Genomic DNA, 11,449 nt, shown 5'->3' on the forward strand with positions numbered 1-11,449 from the left:
TTCTAAAATTACTTTCTACTATATACAAATTTTAATGACCTATTCTCTATTTCCATTTAGTCTTATTTAGCATCGGCTAATGATCGATCCTTCCGCGAACAACGATAATGACCTATTATCGATTTCACTTGAGTCTTATTTAATCACTTCTTAAAATTAAATATAACAATTTGTTGTATACAGGTTGTTCTAAATTTATATGCCCGTGGTTGAGAAAATTGAAAATATTTTATATTAAATTGAATTTTGTTTATAATTATTAAAATTTAATTTTCATATCAAATAGAAATATAACAATATATATATATATATATATATATATATATATATATATATATATATATATATATATATATATATATATAACTGCCATAACATTCGCCAACTCTTCTGCAGACAAAGTTGTGTCAATCATGCTTCCATATGGTGAACGGTATGCTAGTTGTACTCTCATATAGAGTGTCAATTTTGGTGGTGGCTGCATAGTGCTATGAAGTGGTATTTCTTGGAAAAACATACCGAACTTGTGGAGATGATTGGGTAAATGACAGTTGACATGCACATTAAAAATATTTTAGAAGATCATGTCTTGCCATTTGCCAGCTATATTGGATATAACAGATTTGTGCTAATGCACACGATAAGGTATTATTAGAATAGTGAATACTTACCTTGATCAGATTCAATTTAAAATTCACACAACCAAACTTATATGGAATCATCTGATATTTTTTATTATTTTAAGCGAATTAAAATTAAAGCTGTTGAATTTTATTTCATTGAACCTCTCCAAAGCCTAACTACAGGTTATAGAACCAAATCAACATACCTACGAGCTATTAAAATTGGTTGGATAAAAAATTAAAGGATTTTTTTACCGATCATGATTCCTCCTCAAAACATGAGCCTTCCCCTTTTATATTTGTGAACAAATCTGAGAGTTTCCGTTCTTGCTTGTCTTCCTTGCCCTCTAAGTACACAAATTCATTAATAATCTGATTTTACATATCCCACTGTCGTTACATATCCCACTGTCGTTTGAAAATAGCACACTTTTCCAATTTCCAATGTTCCAGTTTCGATATTGAAAACACCATTTTACGTGATCAATCCTGTGCTGCCTGGTAACTCGGGATCCCGTAACTTTCTCCTGCTATACAGGGTGTTTCATTGGGAAAGTAACATACGTTAACTGTAGAAAGGGGACACTTAGGCGGTCTCAAAAATACCATACTTAATGAGTCTTACTTCATTAATAACAAAGATACTGGGTGTTTAACTATTTTGCCAATTTTATATTTGGTTAATAACTTTTTAACCACACTGTATATTTATTTTATATTTGGCACGCAACTATTTTTAACGTGTAGAATCAATTAATTTATTTATAATTGCAAAAAATCCAGGTCCGGATTAAAAAATATTGGAAAAATATTCCGACCCAAAAACAACACCCTGTACATTGAATTTTTTTAAAATACATTTTGAATTTAAAAAGAGGATGAAAAACTAAATTTAGTGGTATACTTTGTATCTTCGGCAAAATGATTTTTCTGGTCAAATTTTGAATTTGAATTCTGAAATTATGTGAATTGCGAAAGCTCGAAGTAGAAAAAAAAATTGAAATACGACTTACAACTTGCTAACCATACTTTATTTTTCTTTTATATTTATCAGTGAATATTCTTTAAGGTGTCCAAATATTTAATTTATTTACAATTATAAAAAAATCCAGGGCCGGATTAAAAATTATTGGAAAAATGTACCGGCAAAAAGCAACACCCTGTACATCGAATTTTTTTTCAAATAGATTTTTCATTGAAAAGAGTATGAAAAATTAAATTTATTGGTATACTTTGAATTTTTGGCAAAATTATTTTTCCGGCAAAATTTTGAATTTGAATTCTGAATAATTATTTATATGGGAAATAAGCCACAATTAAAATGAAAAAAATAATTTTATTAACGTTTCGACGCCCAAATCGGGTGCCGTTGTCAAAATACAAAATACTACTAATGGAAACAAAAATGTTGTTGCTTAGTAAAAAAATTCTTCTAATAATTTATTTAATTTGACTCATTTATATCGGCAATTCAGATACATATGATACATTTTAAAGTAGAAGACTTTAAAATGATATTGCCAATATTTATGAGTTGCGTTCCTGGGACGACTTTACTGAAAGATAGTTCATTCGATTACATGAAATCAACCCCAACTCAAGAATATCCGTCACAAAAAAATAAATCATAGCATGTGATCTGTCTTTAAAAAGACAACCACATGCAACGGTGACATTAAAATTCTAGTGTTAGAGATCTCATAGTAAATCACGAGGGAAAACCAGGAAAAACCTCGTGATACTATCCCGACATCGTAAGTATTTGGTCTTACATTTAAATTACTCTCAAAATTAATACCAAATTCTGACTTTGCTATAATTTTGTTTAAATTATAAATAATATCAATAATATATGGATATATAAGTAATACTAAAATATAAAATATGTACTAACTCGACTATTGACTTATTAATTGTGGTATTTTCTTTCTATTGACTTCCTCTTTCAGTATGGGTATCCACATCCTACTGCATTCCACCGAGGAATTTGCGACACAATTGGTTTCGTTTAGCATAATTAGAGCCGCTTCTTTGATTTTTCTCTTTTTACTATCTGTTTCTTTCAGGACTATACTTGAATCTCTCCACTGAAATTGAATTCTGAAATTATGTGACTTGCGAGAGCTCGAAGTTAAAGAAATTAAAATGTGACTTAATTTTAATTAATAGCATTATTTAATGTAAATTGTTAAAATGTTAAGATTTTAGTTTTTTTTTTATTATGGCGACAAATAATTGATAACAAATATTCACCTTTAATTAATAAATAAATAATAAAGAGTCCACAAAAAATACATAACTTTAATCAACGAACTACCTTAATTATTAAAAAAACAGAAAAAGGTTGCTGAAAAATTACTTTTGGATATGTAATATCCAAAGTTTCTAACGAGGAAATAAATAGTCGAGAAGATCTTCTTGAGCGGATTCGAGACGCCTTCCAATAAATGAAGAATAACCCTAACGATATTAGGAAGTCAGTCAGACAAATAACAAAAAGAGCAAGGCTTTGTCTTTGACAAGGTGGCGGCCATTTTGAACTATTACTATAATTTGATGTTATTTTTTGGAAAAATTTTTGTTTTTTTAATTTGTAAGGTAGTTCGTTGATTAAAGTTATGTATTTTTTTGTGGACATTTTATTATTTATTCATTAATTAAAGGTGAATATTGGTTATGAATTATTTGTCGCAATAATAAATAAAAAAATATGAATTTTTTTTTAAGAAACGCTTTGCTTTAGTTACGAGTGACTAAGATTAAAAATATTATAAAAAAATCAACCAAAAAGAAAAAAATAAAAAAAAAATTGAAAAAATCTTACACATTCGTCAAAGAAAAGCGTGGCGCATCTTTATCGAATAAACGGTTTTCGCGCGACGCTTTTCTTTAAAGACTGTGTTAGATTTTTCCATTTTTTTTATTTTTTGTTATTTTTTGCTTTTTAGTTGATTTTTTTATAATATTTTAAATTTTAGTCACTCGTAACTAAAGAAAAGCGTTTCTTAAAAATTTTTTACTTTTTAGTCGTACCCTTTTCAAACATTAAAATATATCGTCATGTTTATTAAAATATGTATAAAACATATGATGTACTAACATGAAAAGTAGTCGGAATCAGCAAAAAATTTGAAACTTAATTGTTTATTTATAAAGCATAACGTAAACAATTAACGTAAACAGTGAAATTATGTATAGTTCATATCATTAGCTACAATCCGTAAAAGCTTCAAGTTTTTACATTGTAAAAAACAAGAGAATTTAAGCATTTTCCATTAAGATCTTTTTTTTTATTTAAACAATTAATAAACATAAAAAATAATTTATTGACTATTCGTGTATTATTCCCGCGAATGCATATATCTGCAAATTTTCATTCATTTGCATTGGAGAACAGGCAGTCAAATTAACGCCTAAAGATTTGATGCAAACTATTGAACTAAAGAAATCGTTTAAAAAACACTAAAATGTTAACATTTAACCAATTTAGATTAAAATAATGGTAGTAATTAAAATTAAGTTACAGCTTAATTTTTTTAATTTGAGCTATCGCAATTCACATAATTTCAGAATTCAAATTCAAAATTTTACCAGAAAAATAATTTTGCCCAACATTCAAAGTGTACCAATAAATTTAGTTTTTCGTCTTCTTTTTAAGTGCAAAATCGATTTAAAAAAAATTATTGTACAGGGTGTTTTTTGGGTCGGAATATTTTTCCAATATTTTTTATTTCGGCCCTGGATTTTTTTATAATTGTAGATAAATTAATTGATTGTACACCTTAAATAATATTCTGTCTTTAATAAAAAATAAATATACAGTGTGTTTAACAACTTTTAAGTCTTATTTCAATTTTTTTCTTCTTCGAGCTCTCGCAATCCGCATAATTTTAGAATTCAAATTCAAAATTTTACCAGAAAAATCATTTTGCGAAAAATTCAAAGTGTACCAATAAATTTAGTTTTTCATTCTCTTCTCAAATACAAAATCCGTTTTAAAAAAATTTAATGTACCTACAGTATGTTTTTTTTGGGTCGGAATATTTTTCCAATATTTTTTAATCTGGACCTGAATTTTTTATAATTTTAAATAAATTAGTTGATTCTACACCTTAAATAATGTTTCCGTGCCAAATATAAAATAAATATACCGTGTGGTTAAAAACTTATGAACCAAATAAAAAAATGGTAAAATAGATAAAACACCCAGTATCTTTATTATTAATGAAGTAAGACCCATTAAGTATGATATTTTTGAAACCGCCTAAGTGTCCTCTTTCTACAGTTAACGTATGTTACTTTCCCAATGAAACACCCTGTATAGTCCTTGGGCACGGCAAATCTTCTTCTTATCGTTTCAAAAAAATACTTACACCCATAGCTTCCAAAAGCTGCAGGTTTCACATGCATAGTAATTCCATATAGGTTTGGTTGATTATATTATATTGTTCATCATATAGCTCATATGAGATTTAATTCCGTTCGAGCATTTATATGACACTTTGACACTTTAAAATATCGCAATTTGAAAAGAAATTCTACTCCTATAACACTTAACAATTCAAAATATTTCATCCACAAATTTCAAAATACGCCATATTTTTGTCCACGATAATATTCGGCTTCATTCGTTAAAATTGTATAAAATATATACGTTGAAAAGAATAATTTTATTCCGAGTTGACATGCACGACATGTTTTGTGATATTTTTTTACATTAAAGTATTAACTTTTCATTCTGGGTGATAATTTGTGTAATAGCACCAAAAACACTCTAAAGCCAAAACAGATATTGGGATTGTGCACTCAAATTAATAATATAAATACAATTTAATACTATCATTTAAAATCCATTAACAGCATATCCCACATTTTCTAAACTTTCTAAATAATGAATAACTGCTGCATGGATTACTGTGATTACCTGCACATCTAATAACATAATAATAAATTTGCTGTGGGTAAACATAATATATTGTACAAATATCTGCATCTATCCAAAAAAGCATATTTATTAAAGTCAAAATTCATACGAAGGGTACAACAATTATATTGGTTTCAATGGACTAAAATTGATTATTCGTTTCTGGAAACGTTCCGGGAAGAAGACCAAGGTGACGGTCAACAACCAGATGGTCCGAAAGAAAATCTAGTTATTGAAACAAAAAAATGCGTAAAATAAAGAAAAAATACCTGAATTAGCAAATTTTTTAATCTATTATTATTATGATGGTGCTTTTCAGGAAAATAGCTTTTGCAGTGTCATTTTCCTCGATGTTACTCAAGCATTTGACAAGGTATGACGTCCAGGATTGCTATTCGCACTAAAGAAAGTAATCTCTCAGCCGCTATACCTACACGATCCTAAAATCATACCTCGAAGAAAAATTATTTTATGCAAGATACGAAGAAAGTGTTTCTAACATCCATTACATAAATGCTGGGGTCCCGCAAGGCAGCGTGTTGGGACCAATTCTCTACACAATCTTTACAGCTAATTTCCCAACTGAAGAAGAATCCATAATTGCAACATTATCAAATGACACTGCAATTCTGGTAAAAACCCCAGACCCCGTACAGGAAGCTGAAATATTGTAACAAAACATACATTTAATTGAAATATGGGCTAATAAATGAAAGATAAAAATGGACGAAGCAAAATCAGTTAATGTAGTATTTACTAAATGTCACAAAGAAATACCGAATATCGTTTTGCATAAAAGGACATTTCTAACAATGATACTGTAAAATATCTTGGATTACACCTTGATAAGAAGCTAACATGGAGAACACACATCTGGATGAAGAGGAATTACAATTCCTCTTCATCCTCAATCACAATTAGGAATGAAATTCAAAAAACACTACTGGTTACTCGGTCGTAAATCAACCTTATCTTTATCTAACAAAATATTAGTGTATAGAGCAATCATCCGGCCCATCTGGACATGCGGGACTGAACTGTGGGGAAATGCAGCAGATAGCAACCTAGCGATACTAGAGCGATTTCAATCTAATGCCGTGTCCTCACTGGTAAAAATTTGCGACGCATATTTTTGCGACGCAAATTCTTGTGACGAACCATTAGTTCAAAACGAATGAAAAATTTACCAGTGAGGACACGTCATAACGTCCTTCCTGCCATCACAACACAAATGCGCCGTGGTTCATTCCAAATGCAGACATTTACAGGGACTTGAAGATCGAGACAGTGAAGAAAATGATCGTCAAATGCAATGATAAATAGTTTAAATCACTGGAAAAGCACCCCTCCGAGTTAGCAGTGGATTTATTGGAGAACTCCCCTCAACTAAATAGACTGAACATTAAAACCCCTCTTGACTTATCATTCATGAAGTAAGTGTCTATACTTAGTTTAGTTATTAGTATTAGGAATAAACTCTTTAATAGTCATTGGACTAAAACTCCTCTTACATAAAATATTATGCTCGTTTAACCAAAATGCAATCGAAATCAAACATTTTAGAAAAATATGCGCAAAAACAAAATATGATAGGATAAGAAATAAAGATATCAGACCAATGACAAAACAGAAACCTATTACTGAGTACATTAAACATAAGCAAATATTCTGGTTAAGACATACTCATACTAACAGAATGAAACCATAAAGAATTACAAGACAAATATTAGAATTAGGAACAAGAAGGCAAAAGAGGAGACGAAGATCCAGAAGGAAATGGATAGATTAGATCGAGAAAAATAGACAGGACTAAAGGGAAAAGTATTGAAGATTTAAAGATGATGGTCAAATATAAAAATACATTAAAAAAATGGGCAAAGGAAGAACTGGATTCTCATGTCGACGCCTCAGAGGGTAGAAGGATATAAGAAGAAGAAGAAAATATGACATACATACTAACAAAAAATATAAGATCTTAGACGATACTTAAATACACCAGATAAAACTCATATAGTACTAATTTATATTTTTATTTTTAAAGTTATACTTCTTTAGGCACGAGGGTGAAAATTTTGATTTTACTGGGCGCATGCGCACACCAAAAGTATGGTGTAAACCTTATACGGGATCTGATTGTGTGTTAAAATCATCTGTCAATAATTGTTCAATATGGAGATTTTGGATAAACAAATTAATGTTGTGTATATTCATATTAGTTTTTACTGTTGTGATGGCAGAGAAAAAGTTTATAATTGTAGTGACTTTTTAAATAGTTTTTAAAAGCGACAGGTACGTAATAATTGTAAATGTTTCTTTTTTCTTTTTAAAAATTTCATAGGTACCTACCTATTTGGTAGAACCTACCAAAATAGTATGTAATGCTTTGATTTACATAATTAAATTTGATTACCATCAAAATTTCTATCAATATTCACGTAATATATTGTTTTCTTATTCTATGTTTTTCAATTCAAAATCAAAATAATTTTATTTAATTCAGAACTGTCAACAGTTTAATCCGTTTAGTTAGTTGATCTTCGCACATGATGACACGTGGTCTCCGTGGGTAAATGTTTAAGGTGAATGAATTTCAATACTAGTTGCGATGATAAGCGGGTTCGAACCCCAATAGAAACTTTTACTTTTTTATTTTTTTTTATACATTTTATGATTGTAAGTATATTTATTATATAATTTTTTTTTCAGAAAATACGTATTTAGTTAAAATTTTTTCCGAAAATTATTGTTCAGAAATCATTTGTGGCATTTTTCAATGGGTTTGTGTGTGTTTTATTCTTTTATTATTTTAATTTTTGGCACTGTTTTAATAAAAATGTTTGAGAAATAGTAAGTATAAGTTCAATATTTAAATAAACTGTTTGAAGTATATTAATTTCGTTGAAATCATATAATAGAAGTATAACTTCTTACGTGCGTACAAAGTACACACACATTCTTTTTTTTATTGAACGGAATATACCAATACATATTAAATACAATACAATACAATATTAAATAAAAAAGTATTTTTTCAGCAAAAGTTAAAATTGACTGATGTCATTTTTAAAGAATTTAACTTTATACAAGCATAAACATTATTGAAAAATGATTTATTCAGTAAAAACACTTCCTCTGTATTGATCATCATTATCATCATTGGCTCTACAATCCATGATGGGTCTTGGCCTTGGCCTGTTCCAGAATCAGCTTCCATTCCTTCCTATTCTTCGTCTTGGTTTTCCAATTTCGCACTCCTAACACTCGCAAGTCGTCTTCCACCTGGTCCTTAAATCGTGCTCTGGGCCTGCCTCTTCTCCTCACTCCATCCGGTCACTGGCTATAAATGTGTTTCGACGGTTCCGCCTCATTAATTCTCTCTAAGTGGCCTAGCCACCGCAGCCTGTTTATTTTGATAGATCTACCAATACTAGGCTCACTATAAAGGTGGTAAAGTTCAAAGTTATAGCGTCTACACCATAATCCGTTTTCCTCCACACCTTTATAGATATCTCTAGGGATTTTACGTTCAAAACAGCCTAACCATTCTTGATCACCTTTTGTTATCGTCCACGTTTCTGACGCGTAGCACAAACTACCTAAGGCCTATTTCATACTTTACGACTTCGGTCGTCATGATAAACTGTCGTAACGACAGTTTGTCGTACATTCCATTAGTCCAATACAGCAATGTACGGAGCCTTTCACACAGGACGACCACGACTAACTGTCGTGCCGTTGCTCTTCGGCTGTCGTCCAATATCACTGCAATGGACGACGGTCGTGTCGTGCCGTGCCATCAGTGAACCACGGGCATAAATCAGTGCTTCCATACTTACCGACAGTTAGTCGTGTAGATAGTACCAGTGAATCCAGTGGCACGTACCTACATAATGGCAGACAATATAGATGGGGAATTTTTACCTACATAGATAGAATACATAGGTAAGCATCTGGTTGGTATTATCTTATTGTGAGGACAAAAATTTCAGCATTAACAATGTTTATGACTTTTTCAATGTGCCGAGGAATAGACTCTATTATAAAATGCATTATTATCAATGTTTTGCTGTTACAAAATCTCGTGAACCTAATTCATTCATTTGGTGACGTCAATATACGAACGAAACGATTGAATCCGACATTACTGAAAATATCAGGGTGCAGATGGGACCCTGTCGCGCAATTCGCAGCAAATAAAATAGTCGTATGTTTTTAGGCTTCATTTTATTTCGGTTATACATACGCATTTTCAAGGTTCACGAGGTTTTGCACCAACTTCTACCCTGTTATAAAAATTAAATCATAAATGTTTCATCGGGAATATCTAAACTTTCTTGTTAATATTTTAAAGATCATTTTATAGCACAGTTTAGTGTCCAGTGACATAAACGTATATATATATTCGTGTTTTATTAATGATTATTTAAATATGTATAGATATTAATATAATCGGTATATTATTAAATAATCTAAAGTCAGTTTTTAGGAGGATCTTTTAAATATTGAAAGATGAAAATTGAGCCCTATAACAATAATTATTGTTCACTAATTTGATTGTATTTATTAACAAAATAGGTATATTTTTTATACAACATATTGCTACTGAACTGGGACAACAAAAATGGGACAACAATCCTTAAATCCTTAATCGTAAACAATCCTTAATTCTCCATTTAATTTAATAAGCTGGAATTGCCAAAGATGATCAGGGCGAACAAAAACAAAATTTATGTAATTTAATATTTTGTATTTTGATAAATTGTATGAAGAAAAATTTGAAAGCACACCGCAAGAAAAGCTGAGAGAAATAAATGACATGGGGGAACAATTAAGAGAGGTTTCAAGAGAAGAACTGGTAGAATCGATACGAAAATTAAAGGTAGGTAAAGCTCCAGGGGAAGATGAAATTTCACCAGAAATGATCAAATACTTAAGAGAGAAAGGGAAAGACTGGCTGTGGACAATATGAAAAGATGCATGGAAGGAGAAATGGATCCCGAAAGATTAGGAAAGCAAAATGAATAACCATTTTCCATTTCGTTGCAAAACGAAAATACAGCCGAACCATATTCTAGTCCAATCAGAGAGTGCAGCAAGCACCTCTACCGGTTTCGAAACTTATTAGTCTCTCATCAGGAGGCACATATGCTGCTCTCTCTGATCCAACCAAAACAAACCCCAGCGTGCAGTCCCAGATTGCAACGAACGAAATGGCATAGATGCCCTAGCGGCAACTGCTAGCACAAATACTGAGTTTTCAATCTAATGGCATATAAAACAACATAATGCTATTCTACATCCCTCCAGAATGAAAACAATGGGAACCTTCTCTGGTTACACCTCCAAGGCTTCTACAATTTGCAAGCCATACGGATGCTGATACTAAGGAAGATGAGAGAATTCTACAATTTACAATTCACGTCCCATCTGCTCAGCGCGGTAAAGTTCCAACGAGAATGGTTCCCACCAGAAAGGTTCCTATTGTTTTCATTCTGGTGGAATGTAGCATAGCATTATGTTGTTTTATATGCCATTAGAGTGAAAACTCAGTATTTTTGCTAGCAGTTGCCGCTAGGGCATCTATGCTATTTTGTTCGTTGCAATCCGGGACTGCACGCTGGGGTTTGTTTTGGTTGGATCAGAGAGAGCAGCATATGTGCCTCCTGATGAGAGACTAATAAGTTTCGAAACCGGTATACCTCTATAGAGGTGCTTGCTGCACTCTCTGATTGAACTAGAATATGGTTCGGCTATATTTTCGTTTTGCAACGAAATTGAAAATGGTTATTCATTTTGATTTACATTTACTCTGATTGGAGTACGAAGGGAACCATTCTCGTTGAAACTTTACCGCGCTGAGCAGATGTTAGTAAATTATGTTAGTAAAAGATGTTAGTGAATT

Source organism: Diabrotica virgifera, chromosome 10, assembly GCF_917563875.1.
Source record: "Diabrotica virgifera virgifera chromosome 10, PGI_DIABVI_V3a".
NCBI lineage: Eukaryota > Metazoa > Arthropoda > Insecta > Coleoptera > Chrysomelidae > Diabrotica > Diabrotica virgifera.